This window comes from Thermobia domestica, chromosome 11 (assembly GCF_964235325.1).
Source record: "Thermobia domestica chromosome 11, izTheDome1.hap1.1, whole genome shotgun sequence".
Classification (NCBI taxonomy): domain Eukaryota; kingdom Metazoa; phylum Arthropoda; class Insecta; order Zygentoma; family Lepismatidae; genus Thermobia; species Thermobia domestica.
Window position 1 is genome coordinate 97,668,387 of NC_137464.1, and position 11,313 is coordinate 97,679,699.

Below are 11,313 nucleotides of genomic sequence, written 5' to 3' on the forward strand. Positions count from 1 at the left end.
ATATTCAAGAAGTTGTCAGGAGAAGAACGTTGTTAGAGTGAATTTTAACTCAAAATCTGAAATATCTGTATAATAAGAATGTTACACTTTCACTCAGTTTTATTCCTTATTAACTGACGACAGTGTTAATCAACATAGTGTTGTAGAAATAAAATGACATGTTCACTTAAAAAAAAATAATACGTATATAATAACTAATAATTTACTTCTAGCATGATATATTCCAATATGATTATTTAGGTCTATACATTAAGCTCTATAATATACATACTCTGTCTACTTTTCAGTTAATTAGTTGTATTAAACATCACAAATAATATCAAATTAATTATGAAATTTTGTTTTCAAACCATGAACTGTAAAATTTTCCCAGCTCTTCCTCCCAGCAATTCTTCTTAGTATTACTTGTGAAACTGGTCTTTTCTTTTGTGCTATGTAAAACTACAGAAGATTCAAATGATTGTATGCAACAGAAAATTAACCCTTTGCGGATCTTATCGTACATTTTGTACGATACGTAGTTTTCATGGTACATTGCGTTATTTCTCTTCTATTTGAGCTTTTTCGTCCGTTTTTTTGTTTTTGTTTTTCAAGTCCAGATACATTGTAGAAGACATTACGTATGGTTTCAGACCGTCCTGCGTCCAGACATAGGAGGTGATGACGTCATCAGTGGAACCGTAGAAATACTACTATACCAATGTATTAAATTAAACGCAAATGTAAAAATTCAAGTTTATACTTGTATGTACTGTACGTTTTAGTGTCAGTACGCTTTCTCAGAAAGCAAATTCGGTACGTATAGCGGCACACAGCATCTCATTTCGATCTCTAATTATTAAACTTAAATACAGACTGTAATAAAACAAGCACAGAAATTCAAATATAGATTTATTCTCAATATAAAATTGTTAATAGAACAACAGGATATTGAACCAATAATTCTAAAATTATCGTAAATGAAACTTATTTCGTTCTGTGCATAGAATACGTGTCACGTGGATCCAATTTTATAATCAGTACGCCATGTATTTAGTCATGGTAACTGAGAGAAACGAATATCCCTAGTCTAGAAAATACGTACGTACATACGCCAAACTATTATTTCTCATTTTCTGGACATTCTGAACATATTTCAGTACCACAGCCTCTCAACATTAGAACTCTCAACATGCCTTCAGTTAATACTTCTAAGAACTCCATATCTTGAAATATGGTTAAGGATGTTCAAAAAAATCATATTTATATAAGAGAAATAACTATTCTTACTCATTATATAGTATTAAGGGTTTCTTTATAACTTAATTTCTGTTTAATTCTTCCAGGAATAAGTATCATATTACTTTTATCATTCAAGTAAGTTCAACCCAGTATTCCATTATAGTTTTTTTAATTCCATATTTATCAAAATTAACCATATCCATCTATTTTGTTTTAAACACTTTTAGAATTAACTTCAACATTTTGAGATATTTCCCGAAATTATTTTCATGATCATGCTATTGTACTACGCGCATATTTACATAGTGACTAAATATTAAAAGCATTGTGTTCACCTGAATAATGGAAAACTCTCCAAATTTTATGTCTCAATAACATTGTTTAAATTGTTGTTGTTACTCTACAATTGTTGCCAACAACAGATAAAACAAGTTCAAAATTATGCTTTAGGAGCAGAAAATGAAAAGAGGTCAATTTAACAAATTGAAAATATTACAAGAAAAAGAAAGTACACCATATTACATAGACCTCCATGGATTTACGAAGCTTTTCCTCACCACAGCACTCAAAAGCAAAATTGTAAAATATCCACTCTTGCCATGTTTTTTTTTTAAATGTATCCCATAATAGTTCATTAACTACCGAAACACCGATCACTCCTTCACATCTATCGGTAGACATAAAAGACCTATCGAACGAAATGATCCCAGCAAGATGGCAAAATCAAATATGGTGAGAGTTACCAAATCAATATGTCTTATTATTTACGGATGATTCCAAAAATAATATTTTAGTAGGAGCAGGGGTATACATCCAAGAACAGCAAATTGCAAACTACTTTAAAGTAGAAGCTTCCATCTTACATGACAATTTCTGGGACAGAAACTTCTAAAATCAGACAGGTTGCAATAAACTTGTACATCTCAGACGCCTTTAGCGTATTTTCTTCAAGTATTAGCGAAAACCCTTTCAATAATAACTGAAAACAAACAAACAAACAAACAAACATGGTTACAACTAAACATACTGGAGTTTATTAACACAATTGATGAAAAATGTAGTAGATATAAAATTTATCCAGACTAAGGTGCACAATAACATAATTTGAAAAGCGGACATAGCTTCTAGTCTGGCAGCTTTAGAAGGGATATAAACCAAATTAGCAGCGGGAAACTTTTACCCAATCATAAAATCAAAATTGGATACTCTCATGCAATTGAATAAAGAATAAAAGGCATGAACCATTTCACTAAACTTCCACGTTCCAATTTCTTAAACTAAATCATGTTATGCTGCAGCATTTATTTACGAACGAAATACGAACATAATTATGTTCCCGGAAAACTTTGTTGAAAGAAAACTCAACCCCAAAAGTAAACTACCGTTTGCGGATTCTTAAATGACAAATGACTATGTTATATTAAGTGTTGTTTATGAAATATAAACAAAATCACTGGAGTCCCTTTTGAGAAAATCGTCCGAAGAAAACTTACCTCCAAGAAATAAACTACCCCTTTTGATCTTTTCAGGGCAAATGAGATATGCTATATTGTCAGGTTATTAATGACATACTTTTTAAATGAAATATAAACAAAATTGCCCGAAGTTTTTTTTTTTTTTAGAATATCATTCAAAAAACACGTCGAGGAATAAATTACACCTTGTGATTTTTTCAGGACAAATAAGTTATGCTATATTGTCAGATTGTTAATGAAATATTTATTTATGAATTATTAACAAAATCTACAAAGTCATTTCTGACAAAATCGTTTGAGAAAAAAATCATCCCTAGAATAAACTTCCCCTTGTGGATTTTTTTAAAAGAAAAACGACCTATATCATATTATAGGGTTGTTAATGGAACATCAGTTTATGAAATATAAACAAAATCGTAAGAGCCGCTTTGGAGGAAATTACAAAATTTGGTTTTCACCCTTCAGTAAACTAGCTTATTTTTGAGGATAGGAAGAACATTTTAAAAAATCCTATTAAATCCTATAAAAATAAAAAAATCCTATAAAAACCTTTTGATCCCGATATGTTGAGCAGTATAGCCTCTAGATGAATGAACATGTTTACACCAGAACGAACGGATGGACGGAAGAACAGAAAGGACAGACATCCAAAATCTTTTTTTCGGCTTATAAAGACCACGAAACGTATAAATTCGCTGAAATCTAGAATCAAATTTTTTTGGATCACCATAATTTCTATTTTTCTATCGTTGTTCGAAAGCAAACATGAAAAACAAAATAGATTCGATGAAATTTTATTGGGATATATCTAATACACATGAAACAAAACCATGAGAGAAAATTAAAAAAAAATCAGAAAAGAATTAAATTGTACAATTAATGAGGTTTAGACCACACACGGAATTAACATCGTCTCAACTTTTTAAAATTAATTAAAATAAACTCCTGGTTGCTGGTGTGGAGAGGAGATGGGTAACATAGATCATATGAGGAGCATTTTTTCAAAACTCGATAGAGCACAAAATATCATTTTTACAGGAATTGCATTTTTGTTATTATTGTACATAAGCTTTCATTAAAGAAACGTAATTGTAGGTAATACTAGTTATTATCCTGGGACGAGTACAGACAACGTGAATCTCCTAGGGAATACAAATATTTGTCATCAAATTGGCTACTTAAAAAATGCAGTTTTTTTTTCAAAACTCGATAGAGTACATGGACAGGAAACATAGGAATGTGACTGAACCTGAATTTGCTTCTAGTATTATTGTTTTATAGTGTTATACTGTTTATATCGTCATGATATATTCTTTATTTAGTTTTGATTAGTATTTTGTTTTATTTAGTTAGTTTTGTGTACAGTTTAAAGGGTTACTTCTACCAGTGGCGGCTAATGTTAGTGTTGCAGTGTTGCGCAACGACCAAAGTATTTCAAGAAAAAAATATTATTATCAATAGTAGTAAAGAACAGAAAAAAATACTTTTTAATACTCGCATATATACACTTTAAATAACATTTTTTTTTCTTCCGTAACTGTCCGTTCCGTTAATCCGTTTTAAAAAGCGAAAAATAATCCGTCACAGAGTCTCTAATTTATATTGTGTTGCAGCGAGCATACAACGACCAGATTCCTTCAGCGCTGCAATTGGAGCAAATGTTAAGTCTCCTTTCCCCTATCTCAGAAGTTAAAGGGACTTGTCGTTGCAGAGCTTCTGCAGCACAGCACGGTTTCCAGTGAACGAGAAGGTTTCTCGCGCTAAATAAGATTTCTGATTTTTTTTTTTTCACTAGCAATTAACAAATGCAATTTGTTTTTATGCATTCATATTTTTAAATTACAGTACCATACTGAAGCAAATCAATATAATGACAATTAAAAAAAAAGTGATAGCAAAATTACAAAATAAGAAAGAAAATATCTAGTAGATGAGAAAACAAATGAAAGTAGACCCGCATTTACAAGTTAATTCCTGGCTTATATTGATAATGAAAGCTTCTTCTACAGTAATTTGTGATTCAAATATTAATAAGTCAGTATGTAGAATCGCTCCCCCCTTCTGTGGATAGTATTTTAGTATATATATATTTCTATTATAAAATAAGTATATTTTATACTCTTGATAATTTCCACATAAAACTGTATGATGGGGGACGCCACATTGAATTTGGGACTAGTTAGCAATACTCAGGGGCGTAGCCACGAGGGGGTCCACCGGGTCCGGACCTCCCAAAAATTTCGAAGCTTGACTAACATTTGTAGACTTTCTTAACGAACTATACTTGTTTAACAGAGAAACGATTGATGTAGGCTAAATATTTTATTTTACGCCTCATCATGAACTCTTCTTTTCTTATAAAAATAATCGTTCTATCATTTTTTTCTAAAAATATAGGTGACAGTAAGTAAGAATTACTTATCGTCTTTTCGGGTGCAGTATAAGACAGGTTCCATATTATGTAGACGTATTGGACCTCCCTCAAATACTTTGGACCCCTTCCAGTTAACATTTCTGGGTGTAAAACTGGCAGTGCTGTTTGTTTTGATGTTCTTTGATTTTTGGCTTGTGTTACATGCTGATCCTTGATCTGGCGGGTTTCGAGGTTTCCTTTCCACAACATATCACATTGGTAAGCGTTGTTTCGCTTCATGTGGAAGTATATTTTGTTCATCGTGCATTGCGTAACAACCAAGACGGATGATTTGGAATGTAGTTTTTTCTTTTATGCACACGTGTGTGTGTTGATGTATGAATATGTGATATTCGCAATTCATATACCAGTACCTCTTTTGTATCACTGTTTTGGTTTTTATTTACTGGATTTAATTTTATTGTGTGTGCTTTAATTCTGTAAATAACCTACAAACTCTGAATGAATTGCATACCATGACTTCTGTAAATAACTTACAAAAACATTGACCAGCTTTCAACTGAGGAAAAATTTGCAATTAAGGCTTAGACGAAACAAGCAAAGGGCAATTCAGGAGAGTGTTCGAAAAAAGAAAATCCAGTTTAAATTTACATGATATCTTATGGTAGTAGTGTTGTTTGCACCAAATACATTTCCTCAATTTATTTTAAGTTTTCCTGGGTAAACTGTGAATAAAGTGTGTTCAATGCACATTTTTTTAATAACATAATCTCTGTTACGAACTCTCTTCAGTCAACGCTGAAGAAGAATTCGGATCACTGTCAGGGACTGAGTTTGCTAGAATGAATCATCCGCAATAATCTAGAAAAAAATATTTAGAGAATCTGCAAAGCTTCTGAAATTAATATTAACTGTACCTATAGTGTCAGCAAAAGACGAAAAGTTTTTTCCACATGAGAAAGAATTGACACTTTCAAGGAATTGAATGTCCCAAGAAAGGTTATCACCATTGGTTATGCTTTCCATGGAAAATGACCTGACAATAAGAATACCAGAGTTCAACCAGCATGTATTAGACAGATTTGCTCCAATAAAAGAGAGGAGAATGGACTTACTAATTAAATAAGGTGACTAATCGGATAAAATGTTCTGCATTTATTATTTTTTAAAAACAGAATTTTATTTAATTTAACATGTCACATAGCATTTGCATCTAAAGTTATGCTAATTAGTCAATGAGTCAACTTTATATCTTCTGTCTCTTATCGTTCGTACTGCAACACCCGAAACCACAATCCACCAGCCGCCACTGACTTCTACATGGTTACACGAATGAAAAAACAATAGACATTATGGAAAATTTCAAAAAGCAACACCAGAATGTAAGAATACAAAGTGTTTACAATAGTTAGTAATGAAGCATACATTTACGTTGTAGTTAGCAGTCTCTGAGAACATCTTCATAAAATCCTCTTGCTTCTTCCGGCATTTCGAAAAAGTGTAAGAGTTTCTTTACGTCCTTCTTCTCCATGTTCATCTTCTGTAGACATTTCTTTGTGGCATGTTTCAATTCCAGATTTGAAAACAGAAACCTCTACAGGTAACCCAATGTAAGTGTACTGCATACTTACACTATCAGTACATACATGACACGTTGCATTACCATTTGAAATGGCAACTTTGCTTTCAGAACCTTTTGAGAAATCTTGTTCAGTGTTTTGATTTGCCTGTTCCTGTTAAGAACTTTGACAACTCCACGAGATTCCATGATTCGGCAGTATTCAGCTATGTGCTGTATCGAGTTTTGAGAAATTGCTGTTCATGAACACTATCTAGCTCTGACAAAACGCTCATGATTCAGTATGTTATACATACGACACATATCGAGATTTGCCAATTCTCATTTCACAGCTCGATAGGTAGCTTAAAAAGCATACAATCCCATATATACCTCCGATCTCAAAATTTGTGCTCTATCGAGTTTTGAAAAAACGCTCCTCATATAATTTTTCAATATGAACAAACTAATAAAATTAGAAACTACCTATATGATGTAATTTATGAGTCTCATGAAAACCATCATTGCTGCATCAAAGTTTTTTTTTTACGTATTTTGTTATAAAACGTAACCGAGTGGTACTATGTTCACGTTTAATTCCATAACGCACAGAACAACTTGTATTTTTTAAAAAATGAGAATTTACCAGATGAGAATTGAAGAGCTCCAAAACAAAAAGCATTGAATCCATTAAAAAAAAAATCAGGAGAGCAGAAAAACTAATAGCTCCGAAACTGTCACGGACATAACATAAACTGTTAATGTTATATGTAAATTAAAGTATTATAAGTTGAGTTGACATGATTACAAAAATCAGTTTTTTAATAATAGCCGAGTTGTTGTTAAAAGCATTTTGGACAAAGTGCATTTTGATGCAAACATACCGAAAATGATAGACCTATATCTGAGACTCATAAAAGAAATACAAAAATACATTTGAGCATATTTTATTTACAATGATACACACAACAGAGTATGAGGCATGTAGAACTATAATTCTCTCCCTCTGTATGTGAATATTAATGGGTTATACGCCATAAAATAAATATTCATACTACAAATTGAAAACAATGAATTTTTGCTATAAGAATTCATATACACTTTAATATGCTCTGCAGTAATATGCTCTCAATTTCGTGTTGTGTTCCATACGATATCCACTTCTTCTTTCAAGCAGTCGCATTCGGACACACTTTCGTTTTCAGTACAATGTGCAAGCTGTGCATCCAGTGCGTCAATATAAAACTGCTGCACAGATTCACGTCTCCACTGATCTCCGAATCGTTTTCTTAGAAGATTTGCAACGACAGCTTTCTTTGCATCGGTGATCCGACTTTCTAGGGGTAGTGCTGGGGCATCTGGTACCACTGGCGCAAATCCCGGGGAGGATAAGGGGGACATGTACCCTCCAATCTTGGAACTGGGGGGGGACTGTCCCCACAATAATCTGATTTGAAATGTGTTTTTTGAAAAAAAATGTGTCCGATTGCCTGAAAGGAAAGTGAGATGAAACCATAGGCGGCGACACAGTGGGTGCAGCCGTACCCACATTAACTTCGATTTTCAGATTTCCTCTTTCAGATTTTGTATATTTCTTGTTTCCTATTTTTGGATATATTTGAGTGACTTAAGTTTGTCATAAGTTACTTGCTATCATATCGTGTTTTTCTACATTTTTTTGAGTAAACCTTAGGGATTACTTAGATCTTAAGGCTCAATAGTGCAGAGCGTTCTGGCAACAATGTTGTCCCATCCTAGCCTGCACCCACGTTACCAAAATCCTGGCACCGCCTATGAATGAAATTGATGTCCCCCCAGAATAAACCTCAAATCTGCCCGCCTCCCAATGTTGAAGACAATTCTGCTCCCTGATCTTCCACAGGATTGCTTTTCAACTTCACAAATATTTTGAGCATTCCTTAACAAAACAAAAAAAGAAAGGTCTTACTTGTCCCCTCCAATGTTGAAGACAGATTTGCGCCGCTGTCTGGTACGCTGGCAACCATTATCAGTCGCTTCAGTGGTGACACATACTGCTTAGAAGGATCGTCAAAATTGTACGTTGGTTTCATTTTGAAAACAACTCCGGAACGTCGTTGGTGCAAAGCCTTATTCAGGAACACACGTTTCATGTCACTGATACCTGTAATTTCTTTGGGGGTGGGGGTAGGGAATTACCTAATACTTTCATATCTCTCAAATGCCAGTCGACGCCTAGAACTTTCAGTCCCAATTTCGCGGTACAATGAAGTGTAACTATCAGGATTCAAAATTTCGGAATGTTTTCGAAATACTTTTCTAACACTCCAAACAATCGGTCGGCAAGGAGATAGGAACAGCCTCACACTGGAAAGTGCATAGTAATATTCTTGAGAGAAGAAAGAGATCTTAGCAGCAACCACAGATTAAGTCATGTACACAACATATGTGTTTTCATTTTGACCACAGGACCGTCGGAAAAGATCGAATGGATTTTGTAGAAGCGTTAAACTATCGCCATACAGACGCCAAATGATGTCAAGAAAATTCCTAACCACACTAGAGTCATTCATACTGACAACACGCAAAACAACTTGTGAGCTGATGTGATTACATTTTTCTGCATTATCAAATAGTGCGTTCTGTTCCGAACAACACGAAAGGCATAGCGCTTTTTGAGTCAAAGAGCGTGAAAGATTTGAAGCTCCTCAATTAACCAAACAAGCAGAAAATAAAAACATTATAGAAAATATTGACCTATTAAAAAACCTCTAGAATGCAAAAAGTAATTTTAAAAGCGCTAAGAAGAAATAATTTATAACACTTTAAAACGTTACTTATATATATATATATATATATATATATATATATATATATATATATATATATATATATATATGTGTGTGTGTGTGTGTGTGTGTGTCTAATGAAGTGCGTGTCAAGCCAAACCAATCTAATGAGATTGCTATTGATACCATAATTTCATATTAGGCAATAATTTGTTTGGGCACAGACTTCAACATTTCTATTGGTAACAGAAAAGTTTTAGATCTTTTTAAAATTTCTATTCTCCTTTTTAAGCGCTTTTCAAACTATTCTCTGCTTTCTAGTGCTTTTTGGAAGTTGGACAATATTTTTGCTTTAAAAGTTTTTTTTTTTTAAATTCTTTCCAATTGTGCAAAATTATGCCCTGGTATAAACAGAAATTAAAGAAATATGTAAGGGCTATTCCCTTAGCTTTCTGGGCCACTTCAAACGCTGAGTTCCATGCTATTCAGTATCACATCACACTTAATTAATAATTATAGCATGTTATATACGGAGTGTTCAGGGCACAAGGTAATCAATTCACGAGTAAAATACACATACAGTTTGTGCGGAAAGTTTTTTCTTCTTTTTACATTGTAAAAGTTATTTACAAAATCTGAATATGAATCTTTTAGCTCTGAAAGGAGCTATATAGAGAGAGATCTTAAGGATAAAATATATCCGAAATGACCGAAAGTTGAATTGATTCTTTTATGCATTGAACAAGCCACAAAAGCTATCGATAAAAGTACTAGTAGTATATGTAAGAAACGTGTATTCCATGTCTCTAACTTGCCGTCTAGGAGACGATCTGCCAACGTGATTGACCCCTTTGGATGCTGTAGTAGTTTTCTCGTTATATTTATGACCAAATATCCAAGACAAGTGGCAACATAGTATTTAAGCCATTTGGTACTCTATTAGATGAAAATCGTGCGATTTCTATAATTTTACGTATTTTTCCTTAATTTAAACAAATGAATTATTATCTAATTAGAAGACGAACTCGCATAAGTAACAGGAAAGGATACAATGTGCATCTTTTTCTATGTTGGTTTCTTTGGGAGGAGTTGGTAAATGGATTATTATTAAGTCGGCTTTCTGAGATTTTTCTAATATTACTTGGTTCAACTTCAATGCCGTATGCATTCGTTTTACTTCATCACTGAAAGAAAATTATCAACAAAATGGTAATTATAAAATAGTAAATAATACATAATAATTAGCAACTCTTAATGCGAAATATAATCATAAATAATGTATCAGACTTTAATAGCTTCTATTGCTTATTAAATATAAAGATCTAGGTATATTCTGCAAGAAAAGAAAACATATCGTACCAACAATATTAGCTTATGAAATACCAGGACAGTCAAAAAGTTCCAGGTATTTTGTTGCAGCTCTTTATTGCCACAATATAAGTACATACAGTATATGCTTAATCACCTTCAAAGTACAAGGTTTCTTCGGAACACACACACTTACTTAACTTCTCGTGACATTGCTGGAAACACAGATGAAAGTCTTTTTTTGATATAATTTGTAGTTCAGCCATCCCGTTGGTTTGGATTAGTGCTGTCGAAATTGATTTTTGAAAAATCGAAAAACGGTTCTTGAAAAAAGTGAAATTTCATAAAACCGAAATGTTGGTTTTGAAAACCGCTTTTGCTTTTTCGGTTTTGAAAACCGTCTTTGCGGTTTCGGTTTTGAAAACAGTTTTTGCGGTTTCAGTTTCGAAAACCACATTTGCGGTTTCGGTCTTCAAAACCGCTTTTGCGGTTTTTGGTTTCCAGAAAACCGGCTTTCTCAAAAACCGAAAACCGCAAATGTGACAAAAATTCGACAGCACTAGTTTGGATCGTCTTCTACGGTGATGAAATGAGCTAATTTGAGGCCAA

The 11,313-nt window shown here is 33.1% G+C and overlaps 1 long non-coding RNA gene across 1 annotated transcript; it reads right to left on the reverse strand.

Moving 5' to 3' along the window:
* Positions 1 to 874: 874 nt before the first annotated feature.
* On the reverse strand, positions 875 to 10,580 carry LOC145663635 (uncharacterized). The gene is made up of 2 exons (XR_014127201.1): positions 10,447 to 10,580; positions 875 to 1,205 (listed from the first exon to the last, which is right to left on the reverse strand). It is a non-coding gene; the product is annotated as an uncharacterized LOC145663635 (long non-coding RNA).
* Between the last annotated feature and the right edge of the window lie 733 nt (positions 10,581 to 11,313).